Source organism: Rhea americana, unplaced genomic scaffold (assembly GCF_003343005.1).
Source record: "Rhea americana isolate MKP2758 unplaced genomic scaffold, rheAme1 scaffold_83, whole genome shotgun sequence".
NCBI lineage: Eukaryota > Metazoa > Chordata > Aves > Rheiformes > Rheidae > Rhea > Rhea americana.
This window is the reverse complement of record NW_028187012.1, coordinates 1,274,212-1,289,219: the sequence shown is the minus strand read 5'-3', so window position 1 is coordinate 1,289,219 and position 15,008 is coordinate 1,274,212.

Sequence of the window (15,008 nt, the reverse complement as noted above, 5' to 3'; positions counted from 1 at the left end):
TCGCTGCGGGAGGCGGCGCGGCACATGGCGGCGCGGGCTGGCGCCCCCCGGCGCGCTTCTCCCCAGCCCGGGGCCGCGGGGCGCCGCAGGCGGGAGGTCGCTGCCGGGCTGGGAGGCGATGCGGCCSCGGGGCCTGCGATGCCCGGGGGAGGCAGCGCAGCGCACGGCTCGGGCAGCGGGGCTTCGCCGCCGCGGGTGCTCCGTGTGGCAGGCCTGCCCTCCCGGCCTCTTCCTCTGCAAGTGTCTGCACAGAAACCTCCAGTCCCGCTTGGCTCTCGCCATCACGCGCCTGACCCTTGCTATACTCCACCTAGCTGCTCCTAAAGTTGTCCACATGTAGAAGGGGCAGGTACSGCTCAGCTGAACTGAGTGCCAGGATGGGTGTGCGCCTATGGGTGAGCAGTAAATGCTGGCAGATACATAGGCTTTGCATAAGAGTATCTTGAAGAAGGAGTGAGTGAGAACAGCAAAAGTGGCTGGTTTTTGGTACTATTCCCCCTTTTCTAGCCCCCCCATCTCTTCCAGGTGCGTACTAAAATTCTCCTTGCACAGTAGATCCAATGGGACAGGTTTCTTTCATGTGTCCAACACTGCAAGTCATTTTCCATGTTTTCTTAAAAGGTATTCTTTCCCCAACAGTCTAGATGGACAGTTATTCAAAAAATGTGATAGTTCTGTCTGTTTCCCCTCACTTAGTGGAGGATAGGCATCTGCATAATTCATTAAAGCATGGGTAGTTACCATTGAGACTGTGGAAGAAGAAGCTGAGAGGTGAATAAAATTCTTCTGCTCCCATGGTTAATTGGATAGGCCAACAGAAACTTTCATTGCTCATTTTTATTTCATCTTGTTAATATAATGGCCTTTCTGGACTGACGATTCTGATGATTGCTGAAAAGGGGGTAAATCTTAGCCTAAGTACTTTGGTACTGTGCTGGTTGAGATGCTGGGACAGTTCACGTTTATACTTGAAGGTAATAGCTGACAAACTACTGGGGGAGTTAGGCAACAGTTACCAAAATTTCTACCTGATTTAGTTGCTAAAATCATCAAGCTAACATTCATCTAAGCTAGTCCTGACAAGTGATGGCACCTGCTTATTTCAAAAACATTTTGGTTAGTACTTCTTGGTTCCTGTTCCCATGCCACGAAATTTGACATAAAAATTGGAGAACCTTTAGTTAAATTTTGTTCCATCTAAGCAAGTACAAGAAGGGTGTTACCTAAAATGTTTTTGAAGCAGTTTTGAGTAATGTACATATAAAATGATTAGCTAACCATTTTCCACATAAACTCATATACAGCTCATTGCCACATGAGTACCTAAATTTCTAAAGTACATTAATTGAATTGTTTTTCCTAATTATGTGATTTTTTTAATGTTCATCTTCTTTATCTAAAAGGACCAAGTGCCAACATTTTTTCTAGCTCACCCCCATCTCTACATGTTTTATTAAATCTACAACAATTTTGGTAACATAATTCAACAGAAAAGGACTGGATTTTTAAAACAACAAAGTTTGTTTTCTGTAAGTCACTTAAAGGAAGAAATGTTTCATTTTTAGGGATGTATGTGTGCATAAAAAAGCATGGGGAATCTTCAGTAGCTCAAAAGATGGGGACACAGAGCGTTTTGTGAGTGTTTCACCAGTAGAACAAAAACAAGGGCAATGGAGCTCTTATATTTGTTTAACTAAGTGATAGCTTCAAGAAGGGGATCAAGATGCATTGAATGGGGTGAAGAGGAGAAGGCCTGCTAGTGAGAAGATAGCAGGGACACAGAAAACCCCTAAGAGAGAAGAGCACATCATTTGAGTGGAAGCACATGAATCTACATGGAGGAGACCCTTATGCAAATGAAAGAAAAGGACAAGACACAGACCTCTTAGTAGATGGAGTCTGTGATGTGCACTCATCTATTTTAATATGAGATGGTGATAAATCCTGGCATAAAAGAAAGTGAAGAGTTGGGGATACTACTTCAGTCCTCAGTAAAGACATGGAAAATGGAGATCCAAAAAGGAGAGAGATGGATGAGGAAAATACAGGCCCCACAGAACCCAAAGCATGGAGGAGAACAGAACAGAATAGCTATACGGGGTCAGACCAAGGTCCGTTTGGTCCAATATCCAGTGTGCACCAGTGGCCAGAAAGAAAGCCAAGGGAAGACTCTAAGAACAGGGCAACCATATATGATAGGTATTCCAAGTACTTTCCCAGCTTCCAAGCCTTTGCAGCCAAGGGGCTAAGCAAGCCAGAGGTGCTTTCTGTTCCATGAACTTGTCTAGTCTCCCCTTAAGAGGAGTTAAGTTAAGGAAATGTTGAGCCTCTGCAACATCCTGCAGCAAGGAGTTCCACATGTGAAAAACAAGGGATGAACTGCCTCCTTTTCTTTGCTTTGAGCTTGCCATTTGCTAGCTTAACTTCATTTGATACACTGGTGAAATACTGGAAAACAGTCTCTTTACGGCCATTTGGACCTTTCCTAGATTTCTGTCTTTCTCTCATTTGTCTCTTTTCCAAGCAGAAGACTTCTAGTTAAGTTACTTCTCCTGCAGACATTTTTCCACATCTCTGATCATCTTTGATCATCCTCTTTGGTTCTACCAGACCCTTTTTGAGATAGGGCACAGTATTCAACCTGCGAGTGCACAATGGCTTTATATGACATTATAATGACATTCTTCATTTTGTTCTCTATTGTTTTTTTCTGCTATGGAGTGCTGAACTGTCATTTTCATTGAACTAGCATAATACTAAGATCCCTTTCCTTGGTAATAATGATCASCTCAGACCCCATCATTTTGTGAGTGAAGATTGCTTTTGTGTGCATCACTTTTCATCTACATTCTGTTTCACTTGCCATTTTATTACYCTCTCCATCCATCTTACAAGGTCCTCCTGCAATTCTCCATAGTCAGTGCTACCTAAGATAACTTAGTGTCATCATCAGCCTTTATCCATATCCATCCTCTTTTCTGGTCATCTGTGAATAGGTTGAACATCCGTGGTTTCAGAATCCCCATGGAACACCCCTGTTGAACTCCCTTCATTTTTTGAAATGGCTGCTTAGTCCTGTTCTCTTTCCTATTTTTAAATCAATTATTTGTCAGAAGAAGGATCTTCCCTCTCATTTCATAGTTAGTTTCCTTAAAAGCCTTTGGCAAGAGATCTTGTCAAAAGTGTTTTGGAAAACCATGTAAATCATTTCAGCTTTCTTACCTACRTGGCTTCAGAAACTCCAGTGTGCTCTCAATACAGAAAAGCTGTGTTGACAACCCAAAAATCCTATTTATCCTTGTATCCACTGTGTCTATGCTTTATTATAGTTTCTGCTATAATAGTTTCTGCACCAGATTAGCCAGCCTGTAGATCCTCAGATCTCCCCTCATACCATTAAAAATTGATGTCATATTTATGAACTTAGGCACAAAGGTGGTTTTAAGACGTTGCATGTCAGAGCTGGTAATTCAGCTGTTTCCTCCTTGAGTTCCTCTAGAGCTTGGAGTGAGTGTCAGTTGTGCCTGATGCCTTATTGCTGTTCAGACAGATTCCTCTTCATACCCTGCAAAGAAAGGTTCCACCAGAGGAACCCCTCAGGCCTCGTACACAGTGCAGACATGCCAAGAACTCCTTTAGCTTCCCTGATACGGCCTTATCTTCTCCAAGTGCTCTTTCTATGCCCTTATCAACCATTTGCCTTACAGACTCTGACAGGCTTGCTGCTTCTGACATGCGTGAGGGATGATTTCATACTCACTTTTTACATCTTTCCACAGACTCTTTGGACAGCTATTTCATGCCTATGGACTGTTTGACTTTTTTTTTTAATTTGGCCTCAACTTCAGTTTTTCAATGGATGACTTCTTTCTTCTAATAATTTGCCTTATCCCTGCAGTCTAATTGTGCCAGCTTCCTTTCACCGTTTCTCAAGTTACTCTTGATTGGTGGTATAAATTTGCTGTGTCTTCAACATGGTATTTTTCAGTAATCGCTATGCCACTAGAAGAACTTAACTGTTTTTAGCATTCTTATCCAGCTTTGTGTTTAACAGGCTACCTCATTTTGTATTGTTTCTGTTGAGCACAAAATCTGGATTTGGGGAGCTTTGTGGAAGCCTTTTGTTGTTTCTGCAAAGATATTAACTGGTCACTGTTCCAGTGCAGCTCTTCAACACTAACATTTTGAAACCAGTCCTGTGTGCTGCTCAGAACCACAAGGAGGGTTATTTCTTCACTCATACACTCCCTAACTAGTTACTCCTTGAAGTAGTCATTGGTAGCATCTAAAAATKTTGTTTCTATGTCAAACTCCCTTGTCACATTTTCCATACAAATATGGGGTATGAGTCKTCTTCTTCCTTTCCTTTCTTCTTTCTTTCTTCTTTCCTTCCTTCTTTTTTCTTTCCTGTTCCATAACAAATAGAGACACACTTAATATTGATACTCTACTACCGTGCTATTTATTTTGTCCTTTATAGTAGTTATAGGTGTCTATCCAAGTGAGCATATTAAATAATACTGTCTTTTTCTTCCCAGCAATCTGGATGAAATCTTAAACAAATACTGTGTCGTCATGTGGCAACTTACCTGCATTCGTATTAAACTAATCCTAGCTTACAAGAAAAAAAGGTAATTGCAGCAACACTTCTGAAAGGCTGCCAGACAAATCCCATGATTAAGGCACTCAGAACTGAAACCTTCTAAAAGAGTTTTACTGCCAGCCGGATGTGGCAGAGGAACAATTGTTTCAGGGGCCTTACTTGTTTTCTCCATGCTTTTGATGTGTCCTTGTGTGTGTTCGGTATTCCACTGCCCTAACACACGCTTCCTTGCGCTGCTGCTTTGTTTTTATTAACCAGTTGCTAAGAATACTACTTTTGAAAGGAATCTCGTTATTAGCAGAATATTTCTAAAATGTTTGAAGACTGACCTGCAAGAGAGATTTGGGGTAGCTGTTGCTAAAGACTTCCAATTTTAGTATTATATTAACAATGTATTACTTGGTGGAGGCAGGGTGGAGGCTATACCTCATGTCCACCCAGAAGTGGAAATTGTTGCAAGATGCTGTGCTGCTTTTTTTTTGTAACTGGAAAAAGGACTTTCAGCACCTGCTCCCTGCCCTGAGTTTACAAGTGTCCACGTCAAGTCTAAGGTGCTGGCTTATCTTTAAAGTTCTAGTTGTCTTAGTACCCAAGAAACTGCCTTTGTTCCCGTACCCATATCTGTCCAGTTGGGACCAGCAAAGCCCCACAGGCTCTAGAAATCATTGCCAAGGTCTAAATGTGACTAAAWGAGACTAAATATGAAAACTTTACAATTTTGGACTTCAATTACCACTCATCATCCAGAGTTACTTATTTCTTTTTTAGCTAGCATTTGAAAACTGGAGTATATTTACATGCATTAGGAAGAATTTTTTTTTCAAAGAGGAGAGAGAGTGGATTATCTTAACTGCTGTGGTAAGTTACATCAAGAATACCTTGAGAATATCACAGAACCACAGAGTGGTTGAGGTTGGAAGGGACCCCTGGAGATCATCTAGTCCAACACCCCTGACGCAGGTAGTGTCATCTAGAGGCCGTTGCCCAGGATTGTGTCCAGATGACTTTTGAATATCTCTAAGGAAGGAGATTCCACAACCTTGCTGGGCAGCTTGTTCCAATGCTCTGTCGCCCTCACCGTGAAGAAGTTTGTCCTTAGATTCAGGCAGAACTTCCTGTGTTTCAGTTTGTGCCCATTGCCTCTYGCCTATCACTGGGCACCACTGAAAAGAATCTGGCCCCATCCTCTCTACACCCTCGCTTCAGATATTTAATACACATTGACAAGATCCACCCTCAGCCTTCCCTTCTCCAGGCTGAAGAGCCTCAGCTCTGTACTCATTAGCATGGGGTTATTCCTCTCTGGGTGAAGGACTTCACTTCTCTTTGTTGAACTTCATGAGATTCCTTTCTGCCCATCTCTCCAGCTTGTCAGGGCCCCTCTGAATGGCAGCACAGCCTTCTAGYATATCAGCCACTCTTCCCAGTTTTGTACAAACTTGCTGGGGAGGCACTCTGTCCCCTCAACCAGGTCACTGAGGAATAAGTAAGTTGAACAAGACTGGAYCTGTACTGACCCCTGGGGAACTCCATTAGCTACAGGCTTCCAATTAGACTTTACACCACTGATCACAACTGTCTGAGCTCTGCCTTTCAGCCAGTTCTCAATCCATCTCACTGTCCACTCACCTCGCCCACCCTTCCTGAGCTTACCTATAAGGACATTATGGGAGACAGTGTCAAAAGCCTTGCTGAAGTCAAGGTAAACAACATTCACTGCTCTCCCCTCATTTACCCAGCCAGTCATCCCATTGTAGAAGGCTATCAGATTTGTTAAGCAGATTTCCCTTTGGTGAATTTGTGCTGRCTACTCCGGATCACCTTCTTATCCTTCACATGCCTAGAGATGACATTGAGTATGAGCTCTTCCATCACTTTTCCAGGGATAGAGGCAAATCTGACTGGCCTGCAGTTTCCTGCGATCTCCTCCTTGCCCTTTTTGAAAATTGGAATGACATTAGTCTTCTTCCAGTCCTCAGACATGTCTCCTTTTCTCCATGCTCATGATGATATTTTTTCATTTGTTTATTTAATCATGGCTCTTAAAGATAACGTAACTCTTCAGTCTTTGCATGGTATTCATTAGCCACTGAAATGGATGTCCTTTGTATTAGACATCTACTACATAAAGAGGCCTGAGGGAGTGGGTTGGCTAGCTGCTCACCAGGCCCCACAGACAACACATCTGTATTTCCAGAAACTCAGGCCAGCCACATTCTACTCATATTTTTCAGTCTTTTCTTTTAACTCTCCCCATATTATGACAGTCAGTCCATTAAGTTACTTGTTTTTTTTCTTTCAGTCACTAAACCCTTATTATCAAAAATGAATGGAAGTTACCAATCATTTACGCTGCAGTCATCCTTTTGTTTTGTCTTTTTTTCACCTTAYCTCCTTTGTTCACTGTTTGGAAAACTCTTAGTTTTTATTTTGCCTTATAGAAATGTATTTTTTCAGCTTTTCTTATGGAAAGTCATCTAACATTTCCAAGAAATATCACAGCACAGTTTGTACTTATTGTTTAGCAATTGATAGATGAAGTGGTAGAGAAAATAAAGTTTTATTACTTTCCAATATTGTAATTTTTGTTATAATTATGAATATTTTAAAAGGTCCCATAAGTGTCTGGGAGCTGCCAACTCTGGCAAAAAGCTATGTTTGTGTGTTTAAATAATGCTAATGTTTAAATTATTTCACAGACATCTTTGGATTTCTAATAGTTCATCYGTAGCTGCAAGACTAGAGGTCAAGCAGCTCTTCACTACATGAAGCCCTCAAGACAGATGAGCATCCTGGCTGCCTGTCTCTCTTTGTTCTGTTTAAAACCCACAAGAGACACTAATTGGTGCCAACTTTCTATGGTGCAGCAGGGTACGTATGCTGGACACTGGGGCCCATCCTCCTAGACTGAAATACAGAAGTGCATTCTCAGACTATGCAGTACCTCTGAGGTTGCTTTGTCATTTGTCAGTCTTTCTGCTTCTTTGTCAGCATTTTCATCACATGTGTTCCTTCACAGGTTTCTGCTAATGCTGCTTCCTGCCTCAACAGGTAGGCAAACGATCTGTCCATGTCACATCTTTATGTTTTTGCATTTCATTTCCTGAGAAAATTACCAGAGAAAAATGAGGTAAATGAATGGTTTAAATATTGGGGGAGGGGGGAATACTTTTTTTTTCTCCCTCAAAAACAGGAAAACAAGAAAATCCTAATGCTCAAAAATAAGGTTATACTTAAAAACAACCCACACCTATTGGAAAGTACAGGAATTAACTTCTTATATGTAGCACTCCAACAGCTTAAATCCGTGTGTTTTTAAACTAATTTGCTAAAGCTTGTACGCCAATGTTATAGAAGTTCAGTCAAATTCTATTAGATTTAAGATCTACTAAATCTACCGCTCTTCGGCAGAAATTCTAATGTACAGATTAAAAGAGAGGGAACCTGAGTGTGGGTATTGCCAAAGCGATTCACAAGTACTATGTGTTCCTACACTGCAAGAACTTTTCCTTCCTTTCTACTGCCTATTATGGCTAAAGATCAAGAAAAATCAAATCTTTCTCTGTTCAGATTAATCTTTCATTTTTTGTGTAATATTATCAACTAAAGGGGCACTTAGACATTACAGATTTTCTTTTCAGCAGTGCRTGAGTTTATGAACTCCAGACCCAAATTCTGAATGCCATGGTGAGGACCTCAATGCAACGTAGAGAAAAACTTTGATAAAAGGTATTTTGAATGGTCAGTTAGTCCTTCTGGAGCCGTCCATGCCCTCAAATATCCAGATCAAGTCAAATGACTAGCTGTAACCACATATGCTAAACCAAGAACTTCTGGGTAACCTGATTCTTCAGCAGAAATGGAAAGTGAATCAGAAAAAAACTGCAAATCTGACTGGCCAGAGCAGGCTGAGCCCCAGCTGTCCGTTCAGCTAATCCCTGGTAGCTATGGGACTCCTAGGAAGGCACTGCTATCTCCTAGCGTAGTCCCAGTGCTACACCTTCTCTCAGCACTGGAAGGAAWATGGTACCTATTTTGTGCCTCTTGGCCATACGATAATTTTAGTATGCGATTCATGGAGTTTGGAAGGTTGACTTCTCATGATACAATACTGTTATATAAAGATTATCATGTAGTTTTCAAATTCATTGATGAGTTTCCATGAATTTTTCACTATTTAGCTAATGAAAGGAATCTGGAAGGAATGAAARGAACCAGAGACCCTTGCTGACTTTTTTGGCTAAAGCACTTAAAATGTTTGCCAAGTTTAGAATTTAATGACATTTGCAACATCTTTTACTGCTGACATGCTCTTCTTTCTAATTCACCCTCAAAGTTTAAACCTGGAAAAAGGGAAGTGCTAGATTAAAATTCTTTTAATTCCTGAAAGGACTCATACTCAGAAGGATTGAATACAATAAAACAATCTCATAAAATAATTCACTATGGGCCTGTGTTCAGTGACCTAACTCCACAGCAATTTCACTGAAAGATTAAGGTATGGCCTTGCAATTATTCAGCACGCTGAAGTGGGAATTTTCGCTAAGAAGATGGATATAATTAATTCTAGGATGCAACTGAAGGTGGTTAGAAATCTAAGCAGAACAGTGCTCCCAAGGTTCTCTCTCGTAAATGCCATAAAGGTATTTGATAGAGAAGAGTAGAATAATCTCTGCCGTTTGAAAGTTTGTAGTTAAGTCTTGAGGAAAAGGTGTTATTGTTCAAATGTAAATCTTTATACTATTCTCTAATGTGGCAAACAAAGTCCACTATATGCCAGCAGCAGAAAATACTGATCTACTCATTACACATTTTTTCACATTGGTTCATGAGTTACAATTTAAAGAGTTTAAAATTAAATGTTCAAGAAATTAAGGCATAGCACAGCTTAAATCAAAATTATTTTAAGTGGAGGTGGATATTTTAAACATACAATACCCTCTCAGTTTTCATTTCCACATTTTTGTTCCACCCACAGATTCATCTGGGAAATTACTAATACCAAAGGCAGTCAAATCCATTATAATCTTATAAGCAGTGGGCACTGGAAACATAGGTTTGTAATAATGCACTTGTTTTCCCCTTGCTTTCAGTCTTTTATCTTAGAACTACAGATTGCATTACAGATTTTGGTTGTAGGTCCTTTGTGTAGCTTTTTAAGATATGTTGGCAGGATAAGTTGCTATATAATTTATTGTATTCCTGAACAATGCTAAATATTGTGGTCAAGTGCTCTTTTTTTGCTGGAGTATTTTTGTATGCGCTTTTGAAGGCTTTAAATGCTTAGGCAGTGACTCACCTACATCTATTCAAAGAATTGATCACTAACTTATGAAAATCATTACACCAAAGCATTATAAAAAGGCGTAGCCYCGTATCTTTAGATGCAGATTCCAACCATTTTTCTCTTTATTCTTAAAAATATTTTTGAACTTTTCTTCCCAGGATAAGTTCAGGGTGACCTGGATGAATGATCACTGGGCTGACTAAGGATATTTGATGTCAATGAAAGTTCATTGGAAGAAATAACATGTGCTGTACATATGTGATACTTCTATGTCAACATGAACCGTTCAAAGAAAAAGAATAACAACATTGCTAACACAGCTTAATGAAAATCCCTGTCGCTGGACAGCAGTGATTACCAAAAGGAGTGCACAGAGGAATAAAAAAAGTTTGTCATCTTAATTTGAAATAATACAGACAGTTCTGATTAATCTGTTTTTTAAACAAACAGAGAAGGGTTTCAAGTTGTAGAGGACTAAAAATATTTAGAGATTGGAAAGCCTGAGGTTCTGTAGAAGAGGTCATAGAGAGAGGGTCTTAGCAGATGTGTGCAAAATGATGAAAGGCCATGGAGGGAAGAAAATAGAGAGCTGCTGTTTACCTTGCTAATAAAATAGGACAGTCACTGAAGTTAAAAGGTAAAGTTTTTGACATAAACCATAATTACCTTGTTGATGTAAATGTCATTTACTTAAGTAGCTGGGAAGAAAGGACTGGCCATTTAAGTTACCAATGAAAACATCAGTTTTCAGGCAGAATAAAATTTTTAAATTTTGAATTTGTTTGTGTCAAAGTATGAGCCAATTTCTGACAAAGATTAGAAAGAATTTCTCCCCAAATCAATTCATTAATTGCCACTCTGAATTTCCTCAGGCTTGCTCCTGATTTATCTGGCACTGGCTACTGTTAGAGGCTAGGTTTCCAGATGGTGTTTTCAGTATCTCACTTCATACTTGCTTTTCCTCCTGGCAAAAGATCACCATTCAAAGGCAGCTGGTGGCTGCCTGGGGAAGGGAAAAAAAAAATCAAGTATTAGCAAAGGAGTAGCAAAGAAGGCATAGCCTCTGCTAATCCAGTTGCTCACATGGGCCCCTGGGACCACGAGCCAGTCATATCCTAATTAAACAGTCCTGTGCAGTTATATCTTGACTGCATTTGACTCAGCATTCAGAAGGCAGTGCAGAAGTGATCAACGAGGTGCCTTTATAAATTGTGAAAAAACAAACCAGTGGCTCAAAATCTGATTCAAATTCCAGTAGGAATGTTCAAAAGCTACTTTATTTTCTTCCCCTTTGATGAAAGTTACATGAAACACCAGCAAAACAGGTATCATCTTGCTCTTGCTTTGATCAGCTAACCAATTCATATTTTCCAAACAACCTATGAACAGCTCATTTAGACCAACATATGCTACCATAACTGTAGCTCATTTCCATCCCCTATGTCACATTGTAAAAGTTCTGTTTTATCCAGTTTCAAAAATAGCTGCTTCAACTGTGTCAAAAACCATATGGCAAACATCACCCCCACACATCGCAGTCTATTGTCATCAGCCGCTGATGTCAAAGGGAATTAATGTCATAGGCACTCCTTAATCTTTCAGAATGGGCTGGAAGGAAATGTAGAAGAAATACTTCCCTGCAGCTGTCTGTGCACATCCTCTAATTGTTAGATCTGGTTATCCTTCTCAACTAGCACGTCAAAACTGCAGAAGTCTCTACATTTGTCTTTTTGCAGTGGTCCGTGTTTCTTATCTCTTTAGTCTATCAGTAGGTAGCTTTCCTCCTGTCCCTGCATATGTGTAATATTCTGGAAGAATAGTTGAAATTCTTGTTTTGCGTTGTATCGGAAATGACAACTGATTCTTCATTATTCTTGTCCTCCTGGTTGACCCCATAATGACAAGTATCACAACATCATTAGTTGTATGACTGGCTGTCTCCCCTTACAAAAGGGCACCTAGAATGAAATTTGCCTCCAGTCTATCACTGTCTTGGCTCATTTGAGTGTGAAATTTTGAATCCCTAACTGATTAGTTCTCCTAAAACTACTGATAGAGATATACATAAATATTCATATATATTCATATATATTCTCATATTATTATTTCTGTCTTTCATCTTCATCTTTCTCCAATAATGCAGCTTGGGTCTTAGCAGGCTGAAAGGTATCAGATCCCAGAGTGTAATTCTCAGTATTGCTCTAGGCTACTGAATTTTAGAAAGTATTTAATGACCTGTACTGTGTTGAAGTAAACTGATGTATAATACATGTGTTTAATTTACATAACTAAACCCCAACTCAGCAAATTGTGTAAGCATGTTTATCTCCTTCGGTATTCAACAAAGCACTAAAGAGTATACTTAACATTAAACTTGTCCAGGTCCACTAAGTTCAAGCACTTTGTTTAAGAGCTTTTCCAAGTAGTGGTAGATTACTAAGAGATCCCTGATGAAACAATATTTTACAAGTTGGTACACTGAGAAATGAGGTAAAGGGAGGCTAATGAGGAGGTTCAGAGTTCAGGACTGAAATATTTCACCAGACAATGTGTTTAAGTGCTTCACTGAGAAATGCATTTAATACAAATTAGAACTAAGTGATGGTACTTTGTCATTTGACAAGTATTTATATTTAGATATAATACTGATTTTGATATTAATATTTTTTCCAACAGCTGTTTTCTTGTTTTATCAAATGAGTAAATCCCAAATACAGCATTTTTGAAAGGCAGTGCATGTCACTCTACTCATTCTTGGGCTTTCTGTCCATAGGCTGATGAAAGGTAGACATGTCTGGCATTTTGAAGCTCTCCACAAGATATTGTCAATTTATGAAAATTTACCGTGGTATCTTGGTACTAAAGCGGAGGCATCAGTAAATGTACAGAAGACATTCAAGAGGCCTCCTCTAATAAAATTACCTGAAAACTTAAATTTAGCAGTGTTGTGTGAAAGCTACAACTTTTATTTAATAATCTGAACATTTTGCAGGCATTCACATGTTTTTGACCCACTTTCTCAGTTCTTTTACTCAGATTTCTGATGGTATCTCATTTAGCTTTTTCAATGAAAAAAAATGCAATATATTTTTTTCCCAAAGAAAAGGGATGACTTTTCTCAGAGAAACTAGGGTGACTTAAAAATAATATATATTATTATATAATATATATAATATATAATAATGTAATGATGATGTACCACTGAGAGCAATGAAATTAGAGAAAAATTTACATTAAAACTCTTGTCTTAAGTAAGACTATTTTGTGTAATGTAATCCTTACATTTCTTGATAAAATTACTTTTTTGACAAATATGAATAAATGAAAGTTCCTTTATCATAATTTTAACTTTTAAATGCATATATGATTCACAGAGTTTTACAGTACAATTTTTATCGTTATTGTTGTTTATCCGGTATGCACAGGAATGAAAGGTGAGGGCCAAAGACAGAAAGTTCAAAAGTCCAGGACAAAAAGTCATGCCTCGTAATACATTTTAAATTTTTGCAGCTGTTCCTGCCTCCTTCTGTACTATCCAGATGTACCAAAACTCTTATTTTTAATCTGGAAAATGTCATATAAACATTAAACATTTCACTTAAAGTAAGGCACTCTTGATTTCATCACCTACATTTTGACTTGGAGAAGGGTCAAATTTCAGAACTTCCTTTTTTTTTTTTTTTTTTTTTTTTTTTTTTAAACCAGTGGAGTCATACTGCAGATATTAGGTAGGAAGAACACAGTACTGAAATAAAGCATGGATTCAGCTTGCTACTTTTTCCATTATTCTGTCTCAATGCTGTTTCAGTTTTAGTTTACATTTATGTTGCTTTTTTAATTTAATTGCTAAAAAAAGACCAAAGCTGAATTTCTTGACTCATTTGTTATATATATTAAAAAAAAAGTCCAAGATCAAAATTCATTTTTATGCTGTTAATCTTAACCCTGTGAAATATTATGACTTCTATTCTTTTCAGGTTTGCATATTGTCTTGATAGTAGATAYTCTTTTGCCTTGTTCTGAATCTGGTTAGTATGTATTGGTTGATATCCTTATGACAACTTTATTTTCTTAAGATTTATTTTCTGAATATGAACTAATATTTTTTCACAATAGTAATTTTTCCACAACTAGCTGTAGCAGTTCATCACAATACACTAACTAAAACATATACCAGTAATGAATAAGCACTACTGATRAACAAGGAAGAGAAAACATCAACATCAAATCATCTGCATTAGAACTCTGGCTAGGAAATGAGAACTGAAAAATTTCACACTTGTTTATTATGATCAGGAAAGTAGGGATTCTTTAGTTAAATATGACATAATTATGACAGTTACTGTGATTTAGGCAGTATAGTATTGGAAAATTATGTGTATATATATATATATTTGTGTGTGTATATATATTATGTATGTGTGCACACACGCACATACATATATGTATTTGGCCAAAATAGTATGAGCAGTTTGGCTAATTGGCTCTCAGTCATTTGTTACCTTCTTAATTTCACAAAAGAAATGCTCTACTTGGGATTTCATGTCTAGTGAATAAAGGCGTACCTGTCTCATCTCTCAAACTATTGCCAAAGATTCCGGGGTACAAATGACCTTCAGAGAACTCAAACGAGCAGACACTTTCTCCGTAGTGTTTCAACTTGGGATGAGACGCAGAAGAAATTCTTTCCCATTCCTTCTCTCCCACCCTTCTCTTGCGAGGGGCAAGGCTGTTCCATCTCATCCTTTTCTTCCTCTCCTTCCCTCCCTCCCTCCTCACAGGCAATAAAAGTCCTGCCTTTCTTTTATTCCCTACAGCCATGCTCACAAAGCCACCAACATAAACATCACTTTCCACAGGCAAAGAGCCATCCTCTGTGCAAAAACTTACTGCCAGTTTTATCACTCATTTCTCCTTACACTGCAATCCAAAGACAGTAACCAAACAGTCTTTTCTAGAACTCCTATCTGAACTCCCTCCAAATGCCAACATCCTATGACTTGCTGTTGGAAAGCATCTTCTCCCATTCTGCTTACTGAAATATTAGGGACTTGCCTATCCTAAAATAGACAAAACACTGAATTAACCATTCAAGTTAAAAGTTAACTCAGATAGTCA